The 27,729-nt window shown below is 41.3% G+C and overlaps 1 protein-coding gene and 2 pseudogenes across 4 annotated transcripts in view; 2 read left to right on the top strand and 1 right to left on the bottom strand.

Moving 5' to 3' along the window:
* SLC16A10 (solute carrier family 16 member 10) overlaps positions 1–27,729 on the top strand; it is a 104,656-nt gene that overhangs the window by 3,740 nt on the left and 73,187 nt on the right. The window contains exon 1 of one of the 4 annotated variants that reach the window (XM_036316285.1): positions 4,345–4,496. The exons of 2 other annotated variants lie outside the window; for them this stretch is intronic. The gene's annotated coding sequence lies outside the window, so the exon portion shown is untranslated. Of the gene's footprint in view, positions 1–4,344; positions 4,497–23,698; positions 23,805–27,729 lie in introns of those variants that run through there. One more of the 4 variants, XM_036316283.1, reaches the window with a different exon arrangement.
* Positions 1,883–13,971, bottom strand: LOC118660114 (annotated as a pseudogene).
* On the top strand, positions 24,256–24,797 carry LOC118659820 (annotated as a pseudogene).

The following is a 27,729-nucleotide window of genomic DNA, read 5'->3' as shown; positions in this document are numbered from 1 at the left end:
AGGGGCGGAATGAAAAAAGAATCCAAAAATGCGAGGATAGTGTAAGGAGCCTCTGGGACAGCTTCAAGCGTACCAACATCAGAATTATAGGGGTGCCAGAAGATGAGAGAGAGCAAGATATTGAAAACCTATTTGAAGAAATAATGACAGAAAACTTCCCCCACCTGGTGAAAGAAATGGACTTACAGGTCCAAGAAGCGCAGAGAACCCCAAACAAAAGGAATCCAAAGAGGACCACACCAAGACACATCATAATTAAAATGCCAAGAGCAAAAGACAAAGAGAGAATCTTAAAAGCAGCAAGAGAAAGAAACTCAGTTACCTACAAGGGAATACCCATACGACTGTCAGCTGATTTCTCAACAGAAACTTTGCAGGCCAGAAGGGAGTGGCAAGAAATATTCAAAGTGATGAATACCAAGAACCTACAACCAAGATTACTTTATCCAGCAAAGCTATCATTCAGAATTGAAGGTCAGATAAAGAGCTTCACAGATAAGGAAAAGCTAAAGGAGTTCATCACCACCAAACCAGGATTATATGAAATGCTGAAAGGTATCCTTTAAGAAGAGGAAGAGGAAGAAAAAGGTAAAGATACAAATTATGAACAACAAATATGCATCTATCAACAAGTGAATCTAAGAATCAAGTGAATAAATAATCTGATGAACAGAATGAACTGGTGATTATAATAGAATCAGGGACATAGAAAGGGAATGGACTGACCATTCTTGGGGGGGAAAGGGGTGTGGGAGATGCGGGAAGAGACTGGACAAAAATCGTGCACCTATGGATGAGGACAGTGGGTGGGAAGTGAGGGTGGAGGGTGGGGCGGGAACTGGGAGGAGGGGAGTTATGGGGGGGAAAAAAGAGGAACAAATGTAATAATCTGAACAATAAAGATTTAATTAAAAAAAAAAAGAAAGAAAATAGGACGTTAGTTGAGAATTAATATTTCTAGTTTTGCATTCTGTCATTTATAAGCAAAGATTAGTCAAATGAGGGAAGAGCACCATAATTTCTTATACTTGTTTACAAAATGATCATTCTGTGGTGTCTTTTTTACTCTTTGAAACTCTAATTCATAAGAATGACATTAGTTATGTATGTCTACTTAGGGTGGGTTATACAATAATGTTATGATATTTCAAATTCCACAGTTAAAATGCTATTTCAAATGTTCTTTTTTCAGTTTTAGTCAACAAAAAATGATGATTATCCCTCTGTTTTTAAACTTTTTTTGCTGTTGTTTTACATTGTTTCTTAATGTGAAAGAGTTTCCAGGTAGGGGAGGGTGAAGAAAACTTTATTAATGTTACTTAGATATTAAAGAAAAAAGACTAAAAATTATGACCAGAAATATTCGTTTTAAACTAATGATACTGTTTCAGTCACTTTACCCTTTTTAAGTTTTGATTGTGGTGGAAAACACATCACATAAAATTGACCATCTTAATCATTTCTAAGTATACAGTTCAGTAGTGTTAAGTATATTCATAATGTTGTGAAAGCTGTCATTTTAATAAATTGGTTTTCATTTAAAAAAAAAAAAAGATTGTCTCTGGAGAACATTATTTGAGAATACTGCTTTCCCTGACACATTCTGATTCTCAAATTCACTTTATAACAACAATGATCAACTTTTGATTCTTGCTTTCTTTTTTAAAAAATATATCTTATTGATTTTTTTACAGAGAGGAAGGGAGAGGGATAGAGAGTTAGAAACATCGATCAGCTGCCTCCTGCACACTACACTCCCCACTGGGGATATGCCTGCAACCAAGGTACATGCCCTTGACCAGAATTGAACCTGGGACCCTTCAGTCCGCAGGCTGACACTCTATCCACTGAGCCAAACCAGTCAGGACTGATTCTTGCTTTCTTAAAAAGCTGTCAGGTTTCCATTTCTCCAGGAGACATTCTCCCCAGTGTGCTGTTCAATCCCACAGGTTAAACTTTCTTCGTTATTATTAATAACTTCATAACATGTTAGTGAGATTGCCGTTCATTGCTTTTTCATCTTTTCGGAAAGACACGGGAAGGCTGGCTAGACTGAAGCTGACGTCTTTGAAGGCGTGCGGCAAGAATATCCCCCACGATGACTGTGCAGAAGCCACTCAAGGTGCCGATGATGTCCACAGGCATGTCCTGCCACTCCTTAAAGAGAATAGCCGAGCAGGTCAGCACGGAGGTGGTGAAGAAGAGGTAGTAGATGGGGGTGACTTGGGAGGTGTTGAATGTGTCCAGGGCCCTGTTCAGGTGGTTGATCTGCGTGCTCACACAGACCAGGAGGCTCAGCAGCAGGGCCCAGGCCAGGGGCTGCTGCAGCACAGGCTGGCCAGCGAACAGCTCCTTGATCGCTATGCCCAAGCCCTTCACACAGGAGACGGAAAACGCTCGGATCACAGAGCAGATCGTGATGTGCACGAGAATGTTCGTCTGTCCATGGCGGGGTCCCACCACGAAGATTAGTATCAAGGACACAATGACCACAAGGGTTGCAAAGACCACAAAACCCGGATCCCCGATCTTGTGTGACATCTCGTTTAACGTCTCCATCTCTTCTTCCTTCGGCGCATGAATGACCATAACTGTGGAGCCCAGAATGCTCAGCAAGCACCCGATCTTCCCATGAAGATCCAGCCTTTCATTGAGGAAGTATGAAGACAGAGTAGCCAAAACCGGTTTGGCTCAGTGGATAGAGCGTCGGCCTGCGGACTGAAAGGTCCCAGGTTCGATTCCGGTCAAGGGCATGTACCTGGGTTGCGGGCACATTCCCAGTGGGAGGTGTGCAGGAGGCAGCTGATCGATGTTTCTCTCTCATCGATGTTTCTAACTCTCTATCCCTCTCCCTTCCTCTCTGTAAAAAATCAATAAAAATATATTAAAAAAAAAAAAAAAGACAGAGTGGCACTGACGAGGACGCTGAGCGCTCCCAGCGGAGTCACGAGCGTGGCCGGGGCAAAGGCGTAAGCGGGGAAGTTGGCCACCTCACCGGCTCCCACGGAGAGCAGTCCGGCCCACCACAGCCATTCTTTAAGATACGCATGGCCACCTTGACCTGCTCTCGTGGAGCCTTTGCGGGCCAGGCGCAGAAGGCCTTTCTTTTTCAAAGTGAAGCTCCCTCCAACGAAGATGCTGGAGCTCATAGCCAGGCCCAGACCGATGCAGAAGTCATACTTCCCACCCCCGGGCTCATGGCGCTGGTTACTGAAGAGGCGCCCGGGAGTCCCAGGGCTCACAGGACCGAGAGGCCGGTGCTGGAGGCGAGGAGGCGGTTTTCCAATCCCGCGGGCTGGCGACCGCGCAGCGGGCTTCCCTCGGGTCACCGCCGCTCACACGCTCACACAGGCCGAGGGGGCCGACCTCCCCTGCGCTCGCGGGGCCCAGCGCCTCCGTCTCCGTCCAGTGGGAGGTGCGAGCATCCGGGGCTGCAGCCGGGCGCGCCGTCTCCTCCATGGGGAGCCCCGAGGGCAACCGCCCGCCGGTACCAGGGACCGTGCCAAGCGGAAGCAGAAGCTGGTTTTTAACAATTGAGTATATTGCATTGGCTAGATAATATTTTGCTAATTCAGTGTTCTTTATGTTGTATAATTCAAGCATTAGCAATTGGTTGAATACCACGCCAGGAATTCTGGGGTTAGAAAAGACATCGGAAAGATCAGGGTCCCAGTTTCTTGGTCTTACTTTGCTGTCAGCAAACAAAGGCCAGTGGTTAATGTCTCCTGGAAGTAGATTTTGAAGTGTAGAGAGACTTCCAAGAAGACACACCATCAGCCCGGCTGGCGTAGCTCAGTGGTTGAGCATCAGCCTATGAACCAGGAGGTCACGTTTGGATTCCCAGTCAGGTCACTTTGTTATGGGGTGGGGCCACAACATTAATAACAAAGAAACAGAATTTCCGGAGGACGAGGCCCAGAAATCAGGATTTTAAAAAGATTCCCAGGTGATTCTAATGTGCAGCCAAGGTTGAGAACCACTGCACTAAGATATAAGTGAGTTTACATATCCTAATGTTACTCCTCATTCATTCTACAAGTATCATTCATTACTAAGTATCTGACACCCTCCATGCAGAGCACTGGGGATGGGAACTGAGAGAGACAGCTGTTCCCAAGGAGCTTTAGATCGTCTGTGAGACACAAACAAGTAAAAATACATCAAACACTACCCTAAGGCATTTGCAGTATACTAAGACCCAATCTTATTTTAAAAGGTGGAAATTCTAAGGAAATTCCAGGGAGTGGTGGGTCCTGGGGAAGGCATTTGCTGGCCTGTCTAGATGCTAATAAATCTCACTTTGTGAAATTAAGACTTTGGAAGAGAAGCAAGCTGAACTATAAGCTAGGGCCAGTAGAACCAACGAGGACATCACAGCCCTATTATGTTATTGCGGCTGCCAGTGACCTCGTGCTCAGAGATATCTCTTGCACGTATTGCTGCATCAGTGATGTCTGTCACAGGGAGCAAGCTGAGCTTGAGTTGTCTCTTTTCAGGTAAGTTTTTACTTGTTCATATGTGCATGTTTCTTGCCTGTGTGGAGAGGAATCAGACACGTCTGGGATACCACAGATACTACAGTGAACTAGAATGTTTGCCCTTAGAAGTTACAACTTTGCTTGGATATTGGAAAGCCCATTTTTAGTTCCTTCATGGGACTGAGAGTGTAGGGTCCTCCCATTTCCTGATGCAGTGCCCTGGACAGTCTCTGGGATCTTACGAGGATATTAATCTAGTTTACTTGTCTGCTTTCTTCCTGAAGAAAGGAAAATATTTTAATGGTACATGGACTTTAAAAGTACCTGTTTAAAACAAGTATGTTTCTAGAATCAGTATTTAGAGTAGTTAATGATATCCTTCTGAAAAAATTATGTCTTTGTGGTCTAGAGGCATGGTCAGGAAGACCCCTACCTCTTTTAGTAATTCCAAAAATGTGTTCTTTAGTAGCCTTTCTTTAAAGTAGTGGTCTGTGGTTAAATAAGTTTGGGAAAGACGGCACATTATCCTCCTCTCTTGGATATTTAAAGTAAAAATCAAGGTATTAAAAATTCAACAGTTAAAAAAAAAATTCAACAGTTTTAACGAGAAGTGGACTATCAAAAGGGAGACTTTGGCAACAGTCTTTAATGGGACTACCTTCCCTGTATGGAGGTAGATTGCTCTTTAAGATGGTTATGATCACAAAGTAGGCTTTTCAGTTACACTTAGGGATTAATGCATCTTGCAACACCTGAAATTTCAAGTCAGTTAATACTTCTTGAAGGTTAAAAAAAAGTTTTCACGCCCAGCTGGCGTGGCTCAGTGGTTGAGCGTCAGCCTATGAACCAGGAGGTCATAGATCGATTCCTGGTCAGGGCACATGCTTGGGTTGTGGGTTTGATCCCCAGTCGGGGGTGGATAAGAGGCAGCCAATCAGTGATTCTCTCTCATCATTGATGTTTCTGTCTCTCCCTCTCTCTTTCTCTCTGAAATGAATAAAAATATTTTTTAAAAGAAGTTTCCACATTTGCCGTTATGCTGATATCTATGTACAGCAGCTGTATGCTGCACCTAAACTTAAAGGAGGTTTTGGCTATAGTTCAGAACTGAACTGCTCTGTCTAGCCTTTTATGCTAAGGAGTGTGTGTGTGTGTGTGTGTGTGTGTGTAAAGCTGCCTATATGACTAATTATTTCTATATCTGAGGAAGGTTTTTTAGTAATGGTGCTTTATACAATGGATGAATGATCTGGCTCTTGGTCCTATACATCTTGTACTATAAATACCTGACTGTTATATGCACTGAAAGAAGTTGGAAAACTAAGAGAACTCACTGATGGCAACTGCTATACTTGAATTTTCTTTATTCTCCATCTTAAAGCATCCAACTTTTTATTCCATGTAAATTCATCTAAACTGCCTGCTAAAATAAGTCGTTAGACCACAAAAATGGTTCCAGGATTTTGGAATAATAAATGAGTATGGTGTGAGCATCTCATACTCTTCTTTCCTGAATGTTTCTGAATTCAGGGCAAGACTGAAGAGTGTAAATAGTGTGTAGTGAATTCTAATGAAATACAACCATATTGTCGAAACCGGTTTGGCTCAGTGGATAGAGCGTCAGCCTGCGGACTGAAAGGTCCCAGGTTCGATTCCGGTCAAGGGCATGTACCTGGGTTGCGGGCACATCCCCAGTGGGGATGTGCAGGAGGCGGCTGATCGATGTTTCTCTCTCATCGATGTTTCTAACTCTCTATCTCTCTCCCTTCCTCTCTGTGGAAAATCAATAAAATATATTAAAAAAAAAAAAGAAAGAAATACAACCATATGAGTATTGCTGGGATTTTTATCAATAAAATTAACTGTCAAAAGAACCAAATCAAGCAAAACAAAACAAAACAAAACAAAAGCTCTTATGCTTTTGAGTGTCTTTTAGAATAAATCATACTCTGTGCTCGTAATGTGACATGCCCTTTACATGGTCCTGTTGAGCCCATGTTGTAGTTCCGTGAGGCTTATCCCAGGCCATGTACTCACTTCCTTTTTCCTGCCTTCTTTGGGGTCTTCTATGCCCCAGGTTTGTCCTGTTGTCTTTTGTCTCTATGCCTTTATCTGTGTCACTCCTCTCTTCAGTGTGGTTTTTAGTCCTTGTATGATTCTGATGAAATAGCCATTTTACTTCTTTTGCGACCAACCTGGGACGTAACGATTTTCTGCAACTAGGGATGTTTTGTTACGTTTTGATGCACTTGAAATGTTTTGGGGATAGCATGAATTCAAATGAGTTGTGAATTAAGCTTAAACTGGAAGATGGAGACCCAAATTTCAACCTATTCTAATCTACCATTCTGTGAAAGGCATTTTTAAGATAATACATATTTATAAGTGATAATTTGCATAGCCTTTACCATAAAGAAAGGGCTTTCATATACATTACTTAATTTAAGTTTTTAGAGTTGCCTCGTAGGGTGTCATTACCTCTATATAAAAGCCTAAGAGACCACACGACCGTCCGGTAGCTATGATGTGCACTGACTACCAGGAGGCAGACACTCAATGCAGGAGTTGCCCCCTGGTGGCCAGTGGGCTCCCATAGCAGGAGTGCCGCTCAGCTGACAGATGGGCACCAGATGCCAGGCTGATGGCCCGCAAGCACAGCTGTGGCTACGCGCGGGGCCAAGATCAGGCTCCTCCCTGGCCGCCTGCCGCTTCAAGTACTACTACATCCCTCGAGGGGTCCCGGATTGCAAGAGGGCGCAGGCCAGGCTGAGGGACTCCACTGTTGTATGAATCCGTGCACTGGGCCTCTAGTTTATAGATAAAAAAGTTGTGACTTGGCAGTTTAGGTTTGGGCCACATGATACCAGTTTTTACAAACACTAAGTTGAATTTAAGAACATCTTTTTAGCTGGGTAAAAATTTGTACTTATGTTAAAGTTGACTTGAAATGTAGAACCCTACCTTTCCCCCCGCTTACAACTGTTTTCTGCATATTTACCTATGCATTCTCTAACCTTACTAGTGCCTCCTACCCAGGTTATCAGAAATCCTGTGCAATTGTTCTTTGCAATAGAATACCACTTCGAGTTATCACAACCTGACTAAAGATCTGCCCTCACGTTCAAATTAAACAAACAAACCTCAGCAGGAACAAACTAAACCCCAAATAGTACTGAACAGTCAGGTCACCACAGCGCTGAGCACACAGGAACGGGGGGGGGGGGCGGTTTAGGTGTTTTTATTGGCAGCGGCTCAGAAGGAGTGACTCCCATGTTCCGGGAACAACTAGCCCTTCTGAGACCAGAGTGATGGAGGAAAACAGTGCACTCAGGCATACGTGCAGCAAATGTGCATCCACCATACCTTCTTTGATAAAATATCTTCATTAATAACAAAAGCAATTCCCCACCTTGCATATACCTAGATATTAGAACTTGCGAGTTGAGGGAATGACCTACCTTATTCTCAGGCCGGAAGTCTTTTCATTTCACCAGTTTTTAATTGTGGGGCTATATATGAAATACAGTTTTGAAATAATGTATGGGGACCAAAGCAGTGTTTCTAATCTCCTCTGTTCCTCTGGATAAACATGCAAGTCTCATGGTCCCTAAAATGGGAACATAAAGCCAAGTATTTATCCACCAGCCAAGATCTTGCCACTTTATTTTTAGTTGTATTTTGCAGATAATTAGGGTTCTATTTTTGTTTTTTAAATACAAAATTATAATATTGAATATATATATTTTAAACTAAATGTGCCTCTCTGGAACTTCTGATATGTCCCTCTTAGGGGAAACTGCTGCCTTCCTCCTCCAGTTCCCCCACTTGAGAATCACTGACAAGAGCTTTAAATTTAATTCAGGGTAGGTTTTTCTATAATTAGATAATTAAAACTCAGTGAAAGGTCGGTCAATCGTTAAATTACTGCAAAAGTCAGGGAAAGGTGCATTTCTCTGCAGTTCAGCTCTTACCCATTTTTTTTTTGCTAAAAAGTAAATTGTATCAACAGTGTTCTGCATGTGTTCAGAAAGTCAAAATTTGTTCTTGTGACAAACTCAGACTGGATCCAAAACCAAATTCTGAGATACATTTTATAAAAATAGGAAACTCCACTGTTCATTAAATGGAGATGTTTATTGACTTTTCTGGGTAGATAGGTATTAAGGCCAAGTTGAATGGGTTAGTCTGGTGACTGTTTTTAGTAGTAAAACCTTTTTCATCTTGCTTAATTATCCTTTTGATTAGTTTTGACTTCATGTTCCAGTTTTAAATAGCAGCATCTCAAAGGATTCACACTTGTCAATGGTTGTTTTCAGTAAGTGTAGTATTCTACCTTACTGGTTGGTTAACCCAGGTTATCCAACCAGGCCTCCTTTGCTGAGTGTGGTGTAAGTAGTGTGATGTGGTGTAAATAGCATATGTGTATACATTTAAAATATATATATTTTTATTGATTTCAGAGAGGGAGAGAGAGATAGAAACATCAGTGCACGTCCCCCACTGAGGATTGAGCCCACAACTGGGCATGTGCCCTGACCGGGAATCAAACCATGACCTCCTGGTTCATAGGTCGATGCTCAACCACTGAGCCACGCTGGCTAGGCTACGTGTATACATTTTTAAACAAATTGTTTCTTCCCGTTTTGGATTGCTTTCCTCAGGTATATTTGAGATTACTGCTTCAAAGGGTATGAAAACTTACACATTGCCAACTTGTTCTTTAGAGAACTTGAATTGCTTTACTGTGCCCCAGCAATGTACTGCTTCCTGAAGCCTTTAGAAGGAGCAAATGCTTCAGCAATTATTTGTAATATCTGGGAATATAAGAGAACACATACCAGTGAATATGTTAGAGTAAAACTTTGTTACCACAGGTGGAATACTAGGAAGGCCTGAGATTATCTTAGTCCTTAGATTCTCTCTCTCTCTACACACGTTGGCAGGTGGGACACACCCTTTCCTCTGCTCTCTCAGCGCAGGTGTTGATCAAGGCCTTTCTTGGGGTTGGGAGTGGTCTTGGAAATGAACCTTTTGGAGACTGAGCCATGAATTCTTCATGACTTCCAGGTGGCATTTTATCCCCTAGAATCGAGATGCAAGCATGTCAAACTCGCAGCTGGCAGGCCGCATACCTCAAGGCATGTGGCCGGCTGGCCGCGAGTTTGACATGCTTGTGAGAGGCTCAGTCTGCAAGAGTAGTCCGTCTCATTCTCGCCCTGTGCTGTTATTGCCTCACCTCCTCTGGACCGAAGTCTGTTGAAAACAGTTTAGTTAATTCATCTAAGTGTGTGTAAAATTATTTTTTGCTTCAATTGATTTTTAAAAAGAGATATAGAAATCATTTAATTTATTGAGCACAAACTCAGTGTATTAAGGGCCATGTAAGAAACAAATGAATTTGACTTATTCCATATCCTGGAGAGGTTATGAGGGGAGACAGAATGCTATGCACACAACAACTCTAAAGCAGCACACTGCCCATGTGAAATGCAGCGTAAATAAGACGACTTTAGAGGAAGGCGAAGTGGCTTCTGAGGGAGCTGACCAGGGAAGGCTTCACGGAGGTAGCTTTTGGGAGAGACTTTAAAGGATGGGTAGACTGTCCTCAGCAGATTCAGCAGAAAAAGGTATTCCATGTGACGGTGCAGGACCTGGGCAAGGGCTAGTGAAGGCTAAGAATGATTAATGTTTTACAGTGCTTTACTATGTGGTTTATGTGAACTTGTTTGTTTTTTTGGTTAATCCTCACCCAAGGATATTTTTCCCATTGATTTTTAGAGAGAGTGGAAGGAAGGGAGGGGGAGAGAGAGAAACATAGATGTAAGAGAGAGACATCGATGGGTTCCCTCCCTCACGCACGCTGACTAGGGCCAGACATGCCCTTGACCGGGAATCAAACCTGGGACCCTTCGGTGCGTGGGGCAGTGCTCTAACCACTGAGAACTCTGGCCAGGGGTATGTTATCTTGTTTGATCTATTCAACGATCCTATGATATAATCAGGGGTGGGCAAACTTTTTGACTCGAGGGCCACAGTGGGTTCTTAAACTGGACCGGAGGGCCGGAACAAAAGCATGGGTGGAGTGTTTGTGTGAACTAATACATGTTAACACTGCTGCTGGTGAAGGAGCGGAGGGGAGAGCAAGAGAACCCTCCGCTCTTTCGGCTCCGCGGGCCGGATAGAACAGCCGAACGGGCCGGATCCGGCCCGCAGGCCGTAGTTTGCCCACGGCTGGATGCTATACGATCCTCGTGTTTCAGATGGGCAACGGAGCCTAGTAAGTAGCGGGGCTCGATTTGAACTTAAGTCTCTGACATCAGGACCCAGGTTCTTTATGTTGGACTACACACTAGGCTCATTAAGTGAATGACAAGGAGTTTGGAGACTATGTAGGGGAAAGTCACAGGAGTTCAGTCTGGAAGAGGATGGGGAGCTGAGGAATGGAAGGTTTGAGTGCTGGTTAAGCAGCTTGGACATTATTTAACAAACAGGCAATGGGGAGATAATGAGGGTTTCAGAAGTGTGCCTTAAAAAGATGTGAGTGTTTTGCCCTGGCTGCTGTGTTCAGTGGTTAGAGCGCTAGCTGTGCATAGAAGGGTCATGGGTTCTATTCCCAGGTGAGGCATGTACCTGGGTTGCAGGTTTGATACCCGGCCCCGGTTGGGGCTCATGTGGGAGGCAACCAATTGATGTGTTTCTTTCACATTAATATTTTTCTCTCTCTTTTCTTTCCACTCTCTCTCTAAGAATCAGTGAAAAAAATATCTTCGGGTGAGAATTAACAAAAAAGGGAGAGAGAGAGAGAGAGAGAGGTGAATGGTTTGCAAAAGGCAAGAAATAGGAAGAACAGCAGTTATGAAGTCCTTGGCTGAAAGCCAAGTGAGATTTGAGAAACAGGAAAGAAGGGACAGATGTGAGACGTTTCAAAATGGACTGAAGGAATTTTGGCAAATGATGGTTGTGGACAGTGACACAGAAACAGATGAGGCCTGTGTCTGGAGATTGCATCTGAATAATTTTTGAACTGGGAGGCCCCATATTTTCATGTTGTGCTGTGCCCTACAGATTATGTAGACAGTGACAGGTGGTGCCAGTGATAGGCTCCTGGGCCCTGAAGAGGAGGAGTTGACAGGGAAAGGCTGGCTCAGATGTTAGGTATGTGACTGTTAAATGCCTGCAGAACATCAGAGGTTGATGTCAAACAAGTAACTGGAAATGTGAACTTGGAGCTTCCGAGTGAAGCTGAGGCCAGAGGTAGAGCTTTGGGAAGAGTGTGTGTGTCTCTAAGAGGAACAAGATGTCATAGTACAGCGGTTCTCAACCTGTGGGTCACGACCCTTTGGCGGTCCAACGACCCTTTCACAGGGGTCGCCTAAGACCATCCTACATATCAGATATTTACATTACGATTCATAACAGTAGCAACATTACAGTTATGAAGTAGCAACGAAGATAATTTTATGGTTGGGTCACAACATGAGGAACTGCATTTAAAGGGCCAGAAGGTTGAGAATCACTGTCATAGTAGAAGACAGAAATTCTGTTTCAAGCAGACTTGGTGGCTGCTTCTGGTAGTGTAGTTAGTTTCCACTGAAATAACCTTATTTGTAAGTAACAAAACTTCATTCCTTAAGAAGACTTTCCAACATTTAGATTTTTCTAATTTAGATTTACAGTTTTCCAAAGGAAGTATTGTATTTTTACTATCATGGTCTTAAGTATTTCCAACACTTAGTACTAAAACTTAGTCATTTTTCCCCCTTTAATTTAATGGGACCTCTGAGACCATTGGCATTTATGGTTTCTTTCATTCATGATGTAATTAAGCCAGTCTGTAAGTCTTTTTTTTTTAAAGAGAAACTATAATTTTATTTTTTATATTTTTATTGATTTCAGAGAGGAAAGGAGAGGGAGAGAGAGATAGAAACATCAATGATGAGAGAGAATCATTGATTGGCTGCCTCCCGCATGCCCCACACTGGTGAGTGAGTCCATAACCCAGGCATGTGCCCTGACCGGGAATCAAACCGTGACCTCCTGGTTCATAGGTCGATGCTCACTCACTGAGCCATGCCAGCCTGGCTGGTCTGTAAGTCTTATTTTTATGAAGTTCTAGGCTAAGAGATTGTGAGAATAGCTTAGAATAGTTTCAATTAATTTATGTACAGTGGGCCTTGACTTATGAGTTTAATTCATTCCGTGACGGAGCTTGTAACTCAAATTACTCGTATGTCAAATCAAGAAGTGAACGAGTGAGACACGTGATACGGGGCTGATGTTGTGGCGTTCACTGTGACGTTCACTGCGCCAACTAGCGGTGGGGTATCTGAAGCTGGCTCATAACCCGAATTTTAGCTCGCAACTCAAAGCAAAAATCAGCTGAGAGACGGCTTGTATCTCGAAAAACTCGTTAGTCAGGGCACTCGTAAGTCAAGGCCCCACTGTACTTCTAATTTAAATGTATTGACAGTGGAAAACTCATTCAACAGGCAGATGATGTTATCTTGTAGATCAGATTTCACAGCATTTAGTAACTGAGTCAGCTACTTCATTCACAATTAATAATGAAAACAGCTAATGTTAAGTATAGGCTCACTTAAAAAATTGTCTAGAAAGAATAAACTAAAAAAATTGCCTAGGAAAACTATTAGAAAACTAAAATAAATGAAATTAAGTTCTTCTTTGACTAGGATGGAATGTTGTACTCTTTGTTAAGAAGTATGACTTGCTGTTGCACACTCACACTAGATGTCTGAGGTTTGACAGGTGGCGGAGGAAGTGCTGTCTGTTTTTTGGTGGTGCTGGCTGGCTGGAAATGGAGTCAGTTCTAATTCAGATAATAACTAGTTACCTGGCTACACACAGTTGTATTTTTTTTAAAAATATATTTTATTGATTTTTTACAGAGAGGAAGGGAGAGGGACAGAGAGCCAGAAACATCAATGAGAGAGAAACATTGATCAGCTGCCTCCTGCACACTCCCCACTGGGGATGTGCCCGCAACCAAGGCACATGCCCTTGACCGGAATCGAACCTGGGACCCTTCAGTCCGCAGGCCGACGCTCTATCCACTGAGCCAAACCGGTTCTGGCCACACAGTTGTATTTTGCTTTAGTTTCCTGTCACGGCGTTATTGGTGAGACTCAAGATAATGGGATGTTTAAGTGCTTTGGATGTACAAAGCACACAGATATGTCAGACACTGCTGTTACTGAGCAGGTTGGCACCGTGTCTCTGTGTGGGTGTGGGTGTTGACTCACGTGCCATGCTGCAAACTCTCAGCACTCAGGTCCTGAATTGCTCTCTGGTGACTGAAGCCCAGCTGGAGGGGCTGGAGGTGCAGTGACCCTGGAGGAAGAACCAGTAAAAGCAGGGGGTGGATGAAGAGGGAATTGATAGTTGTGCAAGAAGAGGGTGTCTGCCTTATGTTGTAAGCCAAGACACCCTTACCCTTCCAGTAACTGTTTGGTCTTTCAGTCTCATTTGGCTTCATTTACAAGGTCTGTATTAAAGCAAATGTCAGGGTTTAAGGCGGTATTTTGTCCATGCTGTCTGCTGTTGTGCTGGTTTGCTGACAAGTACATTTGATATCTAATAATTATGGGGAGAAGAGAAAAAGGGAAGTTTAACTAAACCATTTTTCCCCCCTCAGAATTTGAGTAATAGAAGCCATATAGTCTTTTAAATTCCATGCCAACACACCCAGCAGAAAGAGACTTGCTAATACCAAAGGACTGGAATTACAGAAGAGCTATGCATGTTTTTTGGTATTCACTTCAAAACACACTATTTCCTGTAACTTAGAGTTCATTTGTTATGTGTATGCTATGATAATGAGTTTTGTCTATGTGGTAGTTGTTTTTTGTAACTTTGATTAGGAAACAAATATTAATCCACTTAAATTAAAAGGCATTTATTTTTTTTGAAAAAAGATTGGGTAAAAGTAATGCTTAATCCAATTAATCTGTCTTCCTCTAATTCATCATGATGACTTTGGTGTCTGGTGGCAACTGAGAACGGGTTATGGAAAAATGTCAAGGCAATGTAATCCCTATTATTTATGGTTACTTAAGAGGATAAATTAACCATTGGTCAGTAATCTTTGGATAATTATTCTATTTAGTTGGAAATACCTTGAGTTTTTTGGAAGCAAGTCAGTTAGAACTGTCAAACTAGATTAGCTTTTCTACGTCTAATAATAAGTGAATGGAAACTAGTTGCCTTCAGCTTTTTCTCTCTGTATTGTAGTATGATCATTCTTTAACTCTGGAAACTATATGGAACAACAGGGAAAATATATTAATACACTATCTTGTGGTTTTCAGGTAGGCTGCCCTAACACGTAAAGACTTGTGACCTGTGTATGTATTTTGGTTACAAAAATTAGGCAAGTTAATAACATTACAAAATTTGTTTGAATATAGATTGTTTAGGAATGAGTCTTTTGGTAACAGCAATTCCATTTATTTATGCATTAGATAAGTATTTTGAAGCAGTCAACATTGTTGAAGTACTGTATTTATTAGGTACTAGGTGTGGGAATGGGAATAAATAAAAAGATATTTCAATCCCAAAGGAATAAAAGTTCTTGCTGTGTTTTCCTCATGGTTATAGAGTCTCAAAGGCAGACCAGTGTTCATCTTTTGGAGTTTGAGGTCTTCATTTAGGAGGTTCCCAAAGCATCTTTCTATTTGAGAGCAAATGAGATTGCTATGCAGCTAGAATTAGATAAATAAATACATTTTGATAATAACAGAATTCACATGCTTACATAGTAGGAAATAAAACAGAACCCTGCTATGTATTGTTTCCAATCAGTTGAGAAGAATTTGTGTCATTATGAGAAACAATACTATATGTGGGATTGAATTACCATAGAACTAAAATATAAATTAGGACATTTAGATAACAAATGCAGATTTAGAAATCTTAACAAGGACCCATTTAAAAAGAACCACTTTAATTTTTAAAAGTAACTTTATTTAGGGATAACTATATACAATAAGATTGGTGCCAGTTTTAAGTCTACAATTTGATGAGTTCTGACAAATGTATACAGTTGTGTAACCAGCATCACAATGATATAGAGCCTTCCCCTCACCCCAATATGTTCCTTTGTTGCTCTTTGCAGTCGGTCTTCTGCTATACCTCAGCCGCTGGCAACCATTGGCCTGCTTTCTGTCACTATAGTTTTATTTTTTCTAAAATTTTCTGTAAATGCAATAAAATAATACAGTATGTTTTCTTTTATGTCTAGCTTTTACTCAGAATGATGCTTTTGAGATTCACCCATGTTTTTGCATGTCTTGGTAGTTTATTCATTGTTATTCTTGAGTAGTATTCTGTTGTATGTCTACCACAATTTTTATCAATCCTTATGTTGATGGACATTTGGCTTGTTTTCGGTTTTTGCTTTTTATAAATACTGCTGCTAGGAACATTGTGTGCAAGTCTTTGTGTGGACATATATTTTTACTTCTCTCGTGCACTTTATTATTATTTAAATTTTATTCTATATGCTTTTCTATATTTTTAAGTTTCACAAGAGGATAATACTATCCTATATAATAAAAGCCTAATATGCAAATGGTCCCCGTGGGTGGTCATTCAACCGCTTGCTATGATTTGCGCTGACCACCAGGGGGCGGCAAAGAACGTGATGCGTCGCTGGCAGCTGGTGGCAGTGGAGGCACTGCTGGCCCCAATGGGCCCCGACAAGAGCTGGACCTCAGTGGGATGGTGGAGCAGGTGAGCGGGTGGCACCAGGTCAAGGTGGGTGCGAGCAGGGGCCAGGCGCTGAGGGAGCTGGCCCTGATTCATCGCCCCACAGGCAAGATGGTGAAGCAAGTGAGGGGGCAGCGCCTGGCCAAGGCAGGATGCCAGACGGGGCTGCGGGGCTGCAAGGCTGAGTGCGCAAGCTGGGGCTGCGACTGGGTGCAAGAGCTGGGGCCCGACCTCCGCAAGCCACCATGAGGGACCCCCCAACCTGTGCACAAATTTATGCACAGGGCCTCTGGTATATATATATATATTTAGTTAAAAGAAATTGAGACTACATGAGGAGGTGAAATAGTGAGAGGACTCTGGAGGACAAGTTTTTCACTTGGGTGATTGGTGGCACTGCCAGTCAACAGTCAAACATGGCTGAGATTTCCTATTTTTATAAAAGACTGAGGAGGGCCCATTGAAACCAGTCAGTGGGAACTCACTGGAGACCAGCAGTGTACCCTATTTGGCCTCGGCGTGCACGACGTGAGGCCTCATTATGGTCCATGGAGCAGTGAATGGGAGGTAGAGATGTGGGTGCAGGCTAAGGAGTGAGGAAGTGCCATTAAGGGGAGAAATAAGGTGGAAGCTAGAGGAAAACTGGGTCCAGGGAGGGTAATCATTTAATTTGTTAAAGACGGGAGTCGTTTCAGGCGAAGGAGCCTGTGGAGAGGGAGAAGGTCAAGTTACCAAGTGGCTAATGGAGGAAGGTCCAGGAGCAGATCTGGGGCGAGGAGACCCCGAGCACAGCAGGTGGAGGCGGGTTTGCCAGAGGTGCCACCCGTGTAGGGCCTGGAGAGAAGGCAGTGAGGACCAGAGCACGTGGAGGTAGGGCTGGAGAGGACCAGGAGGCGGCCTTCGCTTCCTCTCTGTTAAGTGTGGCCTGTGGGGTCGAGTAGCAGGTTTGAAGAGAGTGGCAAAGGTTGGGGAGCTGATTAGTGATAAGGAAAAGGGTCGATAGAACTCAAACAAGATTGGAAACCATGAATTTGTAATGAAACCAGTTTCTAAGATTGTGGCTTTCCCCCCATCAACTGTTTTGAGCCCGATATGTGAGCAGGGAAAGTGAACTGTTGATATGAGGCTACAGAAGAATCGAAGCAAAGCCATTTCGTGTTTTCTGTCAGTTTCCCACTGGTTTCCTCCTCTCTCCACCTTTTAATACACCATTCTGAGACTTAGAAGTACTTACATGTTTTAAGTCTTTGCTGAAGTTGATGAAACATTTAACAACTGAATGCAATTTTTTGGTGCTATTTTAAATATTGTGGCAAAATATATGTAACATAAAACCTACCATTTTAACCATTTTAAGTATGCATTTCAGTGGCATTAAGTACATTGGCAATGTTGTATGCCCATCGTCACTATACTAAATTTTATTTTTATAGTACTTTTTTTTTTTTATTGATTTCAGAGAGGGAGAGAGAGGGAGAAATAGAAACATCAATGATGAGAGAGAATCAGTGATCAGCTGCTTCCTGTACGCTCCACACTGGGGATTGAACCCGCAACCCAGGCATGTGCCTTGACCAGGAATCGAACCATGAGCTCCTGGTTCATAGGTTGATGCTCAACCACTGAGCAACACTGGCTGGGCTATACTACAATTTTAATTTGAACATGACTTTGCCATCTCTTTTCCTCCCTTAGTATCACTCCTGCTTTATAAATTCAACATAGGCCTTTACTGGATTCAGTATTTGTATTTTTGAAATGGAGGTATTGATAATGGTATGTACTGAACTTAACTTTGGCAGGTGCTGTGCAAGGCACAGGTGTGGCATTAGTTCTAATTCTTTGTTAGTTTCTCTTTTCCTTACTAGACATATAAGGTCCATGTGCAGGGGCTATCTGTGTCTGTCATATTGACAATGATATCTGTACTGTCCAGCACAGTGCTTGGCACATAGTAGGCATTCAGTGAACTTTCTGAACAATGGAAGTCCTTCACTGAAGAAATTTATTTGTTGAATAAGTTCTTTCTGTATGCTTTATATGAAGTAGGCAAAACTTCTATTTACACATTAATGCAGATTACAGGGCATGGCACATTCCAGTGTCCAGTTAATTAGTAGAAATAAAAAAGGGTTTATATTTGCAGTTTCATCTTGGAGGTTATTAGAGCAGATTGTGCATTAAACAAATGGTTGTGCAGAATTGGCAGCAGTAACCCTGACGCTTGAAGACTGTAGTTTAATTAGGATAACTTGACAGAAAGTGAGTTTATCAAATTTGAGAGTTGAAAGAATGTTCCAATAATTTATGTTCAAACCACTTCAAATATATTAGCAGGTAACCGGAAATTTAGTTGCAGAATGCTCCAAACACCAGAACACCAGTGGATTTTATGGTTTACAGTAATGTTTTGGAGAAAGCAAAGCAATGAAATGGCTTGGGGCTGTTTGGTTCTGTTACCCTATATTAAATATTATACACCAGAGTTTAAAATATTACCTTTGTTAAAGATAAAGTTTATTAATAAATTAATTTAGGAATTTTATTTTTCTTTTACAGTTACATTTGTGAATTAATTTGGTTATACTTTTATTTCTTTAAAAAATATGCTTAAACCCTGGCCAGGTGGCTCCGTTGGTCTCTGTACCAAAGGGTTGCAGGTTCGATTCCAGGTCAGGGCACATACCTGGGTTGTGGATTCGATCCCCAGTTGAAGTATGTATGGGAGGCAACCAATTGATGTTTCTCTCTCACATCGATGTTTCTCTCTCTCTCTCTCCCTCTCCCCCCTTTCTCTAAAATCAATAAAAAATATGGGCATTTCTCTGTTAACTGGTATTAGATAAGGAAAGCAGTATCATTTTTTCCCAAGTGGCTTATGGTTAAATGGAGGTAAAGAGGCAAAATACACATATAAGAATTAATGAATGAATAATGCATTCCTATAACAGTAATCACAATATGTCCTCTGAATCTGAAATGTAAGGTTCAGTGTGTATTTGTAAAAAAAAAACACACACACACACAAAAAACACCTATGGATGCCCTTTAAAAAAAAAAATATGCCTCCAGCAAAGTATTTTTAGTTCAAATGGAAAGAGAACAGAAAAGGCTATTAGGAGCTATAGTTCTATCATTTTCTTGCCCTTTTTACATCCATAAGCTAAAACTAGTACTGAGGAGTTACTATGGTGTGTGTGTGTGTAGGAGAGCAGACAGTAGACATAGGTCTTTGAAATGGACTTCCTCAACTAAAGACTAGCAAGAGAACTGTAAGTGAGTAAGGAGAGGGGAGTGGAGAGACGAGGGGAAGGGGTAGGAGAGGGAGGAGCAGAATCAGAAGAAACAAAGACCGAGGCTGCAGTCTCAGTTGTGGATGTGGAATTGCCACTTCTTTGTCTCTCCTCCGCCTCCGTCACTGCAGCCTTGCCCGCTCTTGGTGCCGGGGTTCAGCCCACTTTAGTGAGTGAGAGGAGCTGGCTCTGTAAAGGCAGGATCTGTGGTCTTGGTGCCTCCTGGGCTGACAGGAGCAGGTTGCGTCTCCGCTGGGCTCGGGAGTAGCAACAGCACAGATTTCCTGAAAACAGTTCCTCCTGTCATCATATTTATTCCTGAGTTGTCATGTTGAGTTATTCAGATGTATGCTGTCCCCAGCTACTTACAGATCAAGCAAGCAGCTTTTGTTTTTCTTCTTTCCTTCCTCCCCACCCCTTATTTCCATCTTGTTTGTCACTCCGCTTTATTTTAGACAAGCACACACATTTGAACATAATGGTTACCATTTCCACTAGTAAGCATAGGATTTCCTCCTTATCCTATGGACTCCTAATCCTATGGTATATATTGGTGAATTAAGACATTTAAAGATGTTGCATACATGTAACAACATTGGTACATATCAAGAACATAGTATTGAGTGAAAATATGAAGCTGTAGAATGTCTAATATGTGTAAAGCAGTGTTACCACATTTTATAGACTCTAAAACACTATGGTATTAGATGCACCATTATTTTATGTACCTCATGAAAAAGGAAAAACCTGCAGATAAGGTTGTGATGTAATGCTTTATTATGGATTGTAAGATGCATCTCAATTTTAGACATATTATAATGTGAACAAAATATGATCTTAGAATTGAAAACATAAGGTAAATATCTCTTATTGGGACATACTTGTGTAATAAAAATATAAAAACATGCCTGGAAATGATAAATAGCCAATTCAGGATGTAGTTTATTTCTATGAAGAGAGGGAGGGGAATAGAGAATGGGGCCACACAAAGGGCTTCCACTCTTTGATTTACTTTTAAAAATTTAAAGCAAATATTGCAAAAGGTTAAGATTAGACAAAGCTGGTTTGTGACTTCCTATAATTTTCTGTATGCTGTAAATATTTCATAATGAAATGAATATATTTAAAAGCTACATAAAATACAGGTTGCAAAAGCCTATATGTAGTGGATCCTATTTGATTTTGTGTTTTTGGGTTTTTTTCAGGCGTTTTCTTATGTTTATCATACCATAGCCGGGGGTTTTGTTGTTGTTGGAAGGTGGGAGGCTTTCTATGTCTCCATTTTTGTGTATGAATTAAAAGATATATCATATATTAGTAATGATAAAAAGAGGGGAAAGTAGTTAATAATCAAGATGTTACAGAATGAAAGGGATTGGTTGGCATTATTTCTTGTTCTTGTTAATAGTAAGAAATAAGTAAGTAAATAGTAAGAAAATATTTTTTTATGTACCTTTGAAGTCATTTGTCTGGTTGTTCCCTTGTTCTTTAAAAAACTTATTTATTAAAACATTTTTTAATTGATATTTATAGAGAGGAACAGGGAGGGGGGTGGAGAGAGAGAAACATCGATGTGAGAAAGAAATATCGATCTGTTGCCTCTTGTATGTGCCCTACTGGGAATCGAACTCACAACCTGGGTATGTGCCTGACCGGGAATCGAACCTGCCACCTTCTTGGTATAAGGGTCGATGCTCCAACCGACAGCCACACCGGTCAGGGCCTTTATTCATTATTAATGTCATTAATTTATTAATTCATTTATGACTATGAGTCATAAGATGTCTAGAGAGGAGTCAGGTCTTGAGAAAAAGAATTATTGTACATTTGAACAAAAATAAGTACCATCATGCCTAGAAATCTGAGAGACACTTTTAAAGTAGGGTCATGAAACTTACAAACTTTTTTTTTACTGAAACCTAAAAAGAGTGTTTTAGTTTTATCCTCCTATCACCAGATGAAAGGACCGTAGTAGAATGTTTGCTTATTGTGCCCTAAGCAATAAGGAATCAAGGGGCTGAAAGCGCTATTTGATTTGTCACACTACTTTAGAGACCTTTTACCTTCTACATCCATGAAAAAGGAATGCTTTTCATACCCTATAATATCATTTTAGTATCACACTTAGGTGTATTATGGTCTTACTGTGAAGTACAGTCACACCACTTCACCTAGAATTGCACTCCTGAGGAGGTTGCCTAATGACTCATAAGAAGCAGCAGCTCTATATGCATGATGATCCTCACTATACCTTTGTGTAAGAAAGTAAAACTTTGGAGGCAACTTAAATGTCCCCCATCCCCAATATGATGAAATAAATAATGGTCTCATAAATAGTGAATGTCTACTTTATGAATTGTTTCAACTACAGATGATAACGAGTAACATGTAGCTGCATGGAAAATGTTTGATGATGAAAAGAGCAGGAAATATCACATGACTATGACTAAAAATGTGCATGAATGTGAATAAGGATGAAGAGAATAGAGAAAAACAAAAAAGAGTTGCATTAGGATGGTAGAATTTTGAGTGAATTCTTACCTTATTTGTAAAATAAATGTATACTTAATTTTGGGGGGGTGGGCAGATCTTTTAAAGAAAAATTTGAGTGTCTCTAAGAAAATGGCAGATGGAGTATGGGGGATGCTAGAAAACTGAAAGTAAGTGGGCCTGCCCTGGCTAATTTGGCTCAGTGGATAGAGCATCAGCCCTTCTGAAGGGTCCTGGGTTCGATTCCGGTCAAGGGCACATACCTTGGTTCCAACCTCGATCCTCAGCCCTGGTGGTGTCTGTGTAGGAGGCAACCAATTGATATGTCTCTCACATCAATGTTTCTCTCTTTCTGTCTCTCCTCCTCCCTATATTCTACCTAAAAATAAAAGGAAAAATATCCTCAGGTAAGGATTAATAACAACAACAACAAAAAGTAAGTGGGCCTTTAAAGATAAAACTAAAACATTTTAAGCCAGATTGCTTTAGCAATGCACATATTGATTATTTAATTTTATCTTTTGGAAGAACGTTGGCCTAGTGCAATTGTGTGGAAATCAGAATATTGAAGAGGATTGGTAAAAAAAAGTGGGAGGATCAAAGCCATTGTGACTGGCTTATGTTGTTTAGTCAATATTTGGTTATTTGCTTTGAAGCTATTTATTTGCAATAATGTCACTAACATCCTCAAAAGAGCCAAAGTCTGACCCTGAGATTGTAGAATCTTAACTAAGATTCTACATGACATGAAGGATCATTTGTTTTCTCTATACTTCTTCTTCTTTTTTTATAAGAGAGGGAGAAGTGAAAGGGAGAAAGAGGGAAACATTGATGTGATAGTGAAGCATTGATCTGCTGCCTCCTGGATGCTCCCTACTGGGGATCGAGCCCACAACCTGGGCATGTGCCCTGACCAGAAATCGAATTGTCAACCTTTCCATGTACAGGACAATGCTCAACCAACTGAACCGTACTGGCCAGGGCTTCTTTTTTATTTTAACATGACCACTGATTTATGGCTACCAAATAAAACATCCCATAATTAATTCACAATGCAATCATCTTGCCATCATAGGTAGAATGGGGCTGGTCATGATTGAGAGAGTAGAAAAAGATGAATAGATGGAAAAAATTTTAGACTTTTAGAGCCTTGCTGACCAATTAATCCAGACCCTTCACTTTATGGGTAAGTAAATAAGTCCCAGATACTCAGCAATGACCCTGTGTCTTAGGACTCCAAATCTAATGCCCTTCCTATTGTACTGCAAGGAGAGAAGGAAGGAAAGGGAAAGCTGAGCCAAATTATTGACATTTGAGGAGCTACTTTTTCAGAAAGGACAGATGGTGGATTTGATGTCATTATCATCCTAAGTTATAGTTTTCATAAAGACTGTCATCCCAAAACAAAAATAAGTAAAAGACATGGACAGATAATTCACCAAAAAAATGATAAACACAAAAGTATGTAAAGTAATTGAAGTTATGTAAATAATAAAATAAATGCGTATTGCTACCTGAAGGTAAAACATTTACATACAAACTTTGTTTATTCAGACCATTGGCCTAATAGGGCTTCTTGTTAACAATCTACTCTAATTTTAGAAATGTAATTGTAATGGAAAATAAAACTAATGCAAATGGTAAAGACAAAGTACAGCCTGGTCAATAAATTTTATGAAAGTTGTGGTAGCTTTAAACCTCTCTTTATTCATTCACTCAGTCATGTCTGGCACCCATCGATGAATGACCTCAGGTGATGTTTGCTGACAAGGAAACACTAAGGAGGAAGCTGTGAAGGGCTCAAAACAGTTGAGCATAGGTATCAGCACCTAATTTTACTTTCCTCTCCTAACCAACACAACCAGAGAATCGGGTTTAGATCTGACTGAGGAAACAGAGCCCCAGGAAGACAAAGCCAAAAATGAGAATAATCCAAACAGTTCCTGGAGGGCAGCATGCTGAAAAAGTCAGGAGTGGGACTTTCTGTGACACTGGAGCCAAGAGTGTTTCAGTGAAGCCAAGGTTAAGGGGATGGAGAAGGTTATCTGTCCTTGGCAAACATCTTTTGCTGTTACAAGCAATGTTATAAAGAATTTTTATCCGTATAAATTATTAACATATGTTGGTAAATTTGTTAGGTACATTCCCTAAAAGTGAAAATTCTGAGTCAGAGGATATATGTTTTCTTCATACTTTGAGAAACTTTTTATTAGAAATAAAGTTGCACTCAGAAAACTACAGGACATTGAAAAAAGAGATAGAGGATACCTCGCGAGACTTCGGAAGAGCCTCCCTCTTGCAACTCGGCCGCCAACATGCCATCCAGACTGAGGAAGACCCGCAAACTTCGGGGCCACGTGAGCCACGGCCACGGCCGCATCGGCAAGCACAGGAAGCACCCGGGGGGCCGCGGGAATGCTGGCGGCCTGCATCATCACAGGATCAACTTCGACAAATATCACCCAGGTTACTTTGGGAAAGTTGGTATGAGGCATCACCACTTGAAGAGGAACCAGAGCTTCTGCCCAACTGTCAACCTTGATAAACTGTGGACCCTGGTCAGTGAGCAGACACGGGTGAATGCTGCCAAAAGCAAGACTGGAGCTGCTCCTATTACTGATGTGGTGTGATCAGGCTACTACAAAGTTCTGGGGAAGGGAAAGCTCCCAAAGCAGCCTGTCATTGTGAAGGCCAAGTTCTTCAGCAGAAGAGCCGAGGAGAAGATTAAGGGTGTTGGTGGGGCCTGTATCCTGGTAGCCTGAAGCTACATGGAGGGGAGTTCATTAAAATGTCCAAGTACTTTTGTCTTCTGGTCTGAGTGTAGGTCCTTTGGCATCTCCACTTCCCTACCTGTACTTCCAAAACCTCCCTCACAGGGCCTAGGAGTTAGGGTATCAAGGCCTGGGGTCCTCTGCAAACTTCCCTGAGGAAGAAAGAAGCCCTTGGACCGATCCTGACTTGAACTTTTCATTTATAAAGTGAGAACGATACCTGTTGCTAACGTGTGTGTATAAGTATTAAATAGTTGAAAGGTCTGTTTGCATTGTGTACTCACAGTTCACAATGAGTGGAAGAATGTCCTTGACTGTTCCATGGGGCTCAAAAGGACTGTTTTGATGGGACACGGTCTACAGAAGGGAAAAAGGAGTGATAGGACCGAGGCCATTCCTAGGTAGATCATTCCTGAGCCCAAGATTTTTCCACCAGGCTCCCTCATCTTGGACTTTGGACTATTCTAGTCATAACCAAAATCTTGAGATGGGCTCCAGCAATCTGAATTTTAAACATGCCAGGGGTTTTACATATCAAACTGGCTTGTATTATAGAAAGCAGTTGTAAGGATTTATGGGTCCCTGTGCATAGGAGGCTTCATGTTCAAAGAAATGTATCATGAAAATCTTAATTTTTCTTCTAGGCTGCTGTAGGTCTAGTAGAAACGTGGGTTATCCTACAGGCCAGAAACTGGGTTTTGTGTGTCTTGCAAAACGCTGATGACACGGATCCTGGGGTAAATTATTATAATCTGCTCTTGTGCTCAGTTGTTTCAAAGATTTTTAAATAATGACCCAAAATAAAGCTTGCGGTCTAGAATCCTGGCCAGATTAAGTTAAGATAGCACTCAAGCCTACTAAGACTCAGCTACTAGGTTTGGTTTGGTGGAGAGCTGTTCTCTTTAGTGCTCTATGGGATCATACATGGGCTGGGAACCATGGGTTTCTGTAGCACAAATCTGTCATGGCAACCCTTACATGACCTCCGGCGGAAGGTGTGCGGTGCCCGCCTTAGACGGGGGGGACTTGAGGGAATTAAGTAATGGGAGTTAAGAGGTGTCAGGCTTTATTCAGTTGGACAAAAGTAATGACCATTTTGTTTTGGGTTTTTTGTTTTTAACTGGACCATTTGGATTTGCATTTTGCATGGCGGTGTTTAAGGAGAAAGGTGAAGTGATGGGTTTTGCCTTAGTGTCCTCCTGAGAAACTATTGAAGCTAAGGCCATGAATCTAAAACAGGTGGTCAGGTCAGTAGATCGAGAACTGCAAGACGTGCCCTGGCTGGTGTGTTTAGTGGTTAGAATATCCGCCTGAGTTCCTGGGTTTGATCCCCAGCTCAATCGGGTGGGGACTGTCTCACATTGATGTTTCCCTCCCTTACACCAAAAATGAGTGGGGGAAAAATACTCTGGTGAGGGTTTTAAAAAAGGATTACAAGATTACATGTTTGAGTCCTTACTGGCACCGAAGGTATAAAAATATATAAAGTCTGAAATACAGATCCAAACTTAAAAAAAAAAAAAAAAGAAAAAAGAGATAGAGGAAGATATAAATAAGTGGAAGAACATTTCGTTCATGGATTGGTAGAACTAACATCATTAAAATGCCCATACTACCCAAAGTAATCAGTAGATTCAATGCAGTCCCTATTAAATTACCAATGGCATATTTCACAGATCTAAAACAAATACTCCAAAAACTTATATGGATCCAAAAATGGCCCTGAATAGCCACAGCAATCTTGAGAAAGAAGAACAATGTTTGAGGGATTATAAACCAGATATTAAGTTATACTACAAAGCCACTGTAATCAAAACAGCCTGGTACTGGTACAAGAACAGAGATATAGATCAATGGAACAGAACAGAGACCCCAGAAATCAAACCAAGCCATTACACTCAATTAGTATTTGACAGAGGAGGCAAGAGCAAGCAATAGAGTCAAGACAGTCTCTTTAATAAATGGTGTTAAGAAAATTGGACAGATACATGCAAAAAAATGAAATGAGACCACCAACTTACATCATACACAAGAATAAACTCCAAATGGAAAAAAGATTTAAAATAAGTCTTGAAACCATAAAAATCCTAGAAGAAACCTTAGGCAGAAAAATCTCAGATATCTCTTGTAGCAATATGTTTGTGAATATATCACCAAGAGCAAAGGAAACTAAAGAGAAAATAAGGACAATATCAAAATACAAAGCTTCCACACAGCAAAAGAAACCATCAACAAAATGAAAAGGAAGCCCACTGTATAAGAGAACATATTTGGCAATGATACATCTGATAAAGGGTTAATATTCAAAATATATAAGGAACGCATAAAACTTAACAAAATGAAGACAAACCAATTAAAAAATGGGCAAAGGACCTAAATAGACACTTCTCCAAAGTGGACATGCAGATGGCCAAGTGACATATGAAAAAAATGCTCAAAGTCACTGATTATCAGGGTTGCAAATTAAAACAACAATGAGGTCTGACCTCACACCTGTCAGAATGGCTACCACCAACAAATGAACAAATAACAAGTGCTGGCGAGGATGTGGAAAAAGGGAACCCTAGTACACTGCTGATGGGAATGTAGACTGATATAGCCATTATGGAAAACAGTATGGAGTTTCCTCAAAAAATTAAATATGGGACTGCCATTTGACCCAGTGATCCCTAAGAGATATATATCCTAAGAGACCGGAAACACCGATCAGAAAGAATGTATTCACCCTCTGGTCATAGTAGCACAATTTCAATAACTAAGATCTGGAAACAGCCCAAGTGCTCATCTATATCTATACTAATAAAAGGGTAATATGCTAATTAGACCAGATATCTTCCAGACATCCTTCTAGACAAAGCCATGGTGGCGGGGGCCAAGGCAGAGGTGGTTAGGGGCAATCAGGCCAGCAGGGGAGGGCAGTTAGGGGCAATCAGGCTGGCAGGGGAGGGCAGTTAGGGGGCGATCGGGCAGGCA

Source organism: Myotis myotis, unplaced genomic scaffold (genome assembly GCF_014108235.1).
Source record: "Myotis myotis isolate mMyoMyo1 unplaced genomic scaffold, mMyoMyo1.p scaffold_m19_p_7, whole genome shotgun sequence".
Classification (NCBI taxonomy): Eukaryota; Metazoa; Chordata; class Mammalia; order Chiroptera; family Vespertilionidae; genus Myotis; species Myotis myotis.
The sequence above is the reverse complement of the archived record's forward strand: the minus strand, read 5'-3'. Positions and strand labels throughout refer to the sequence as shown.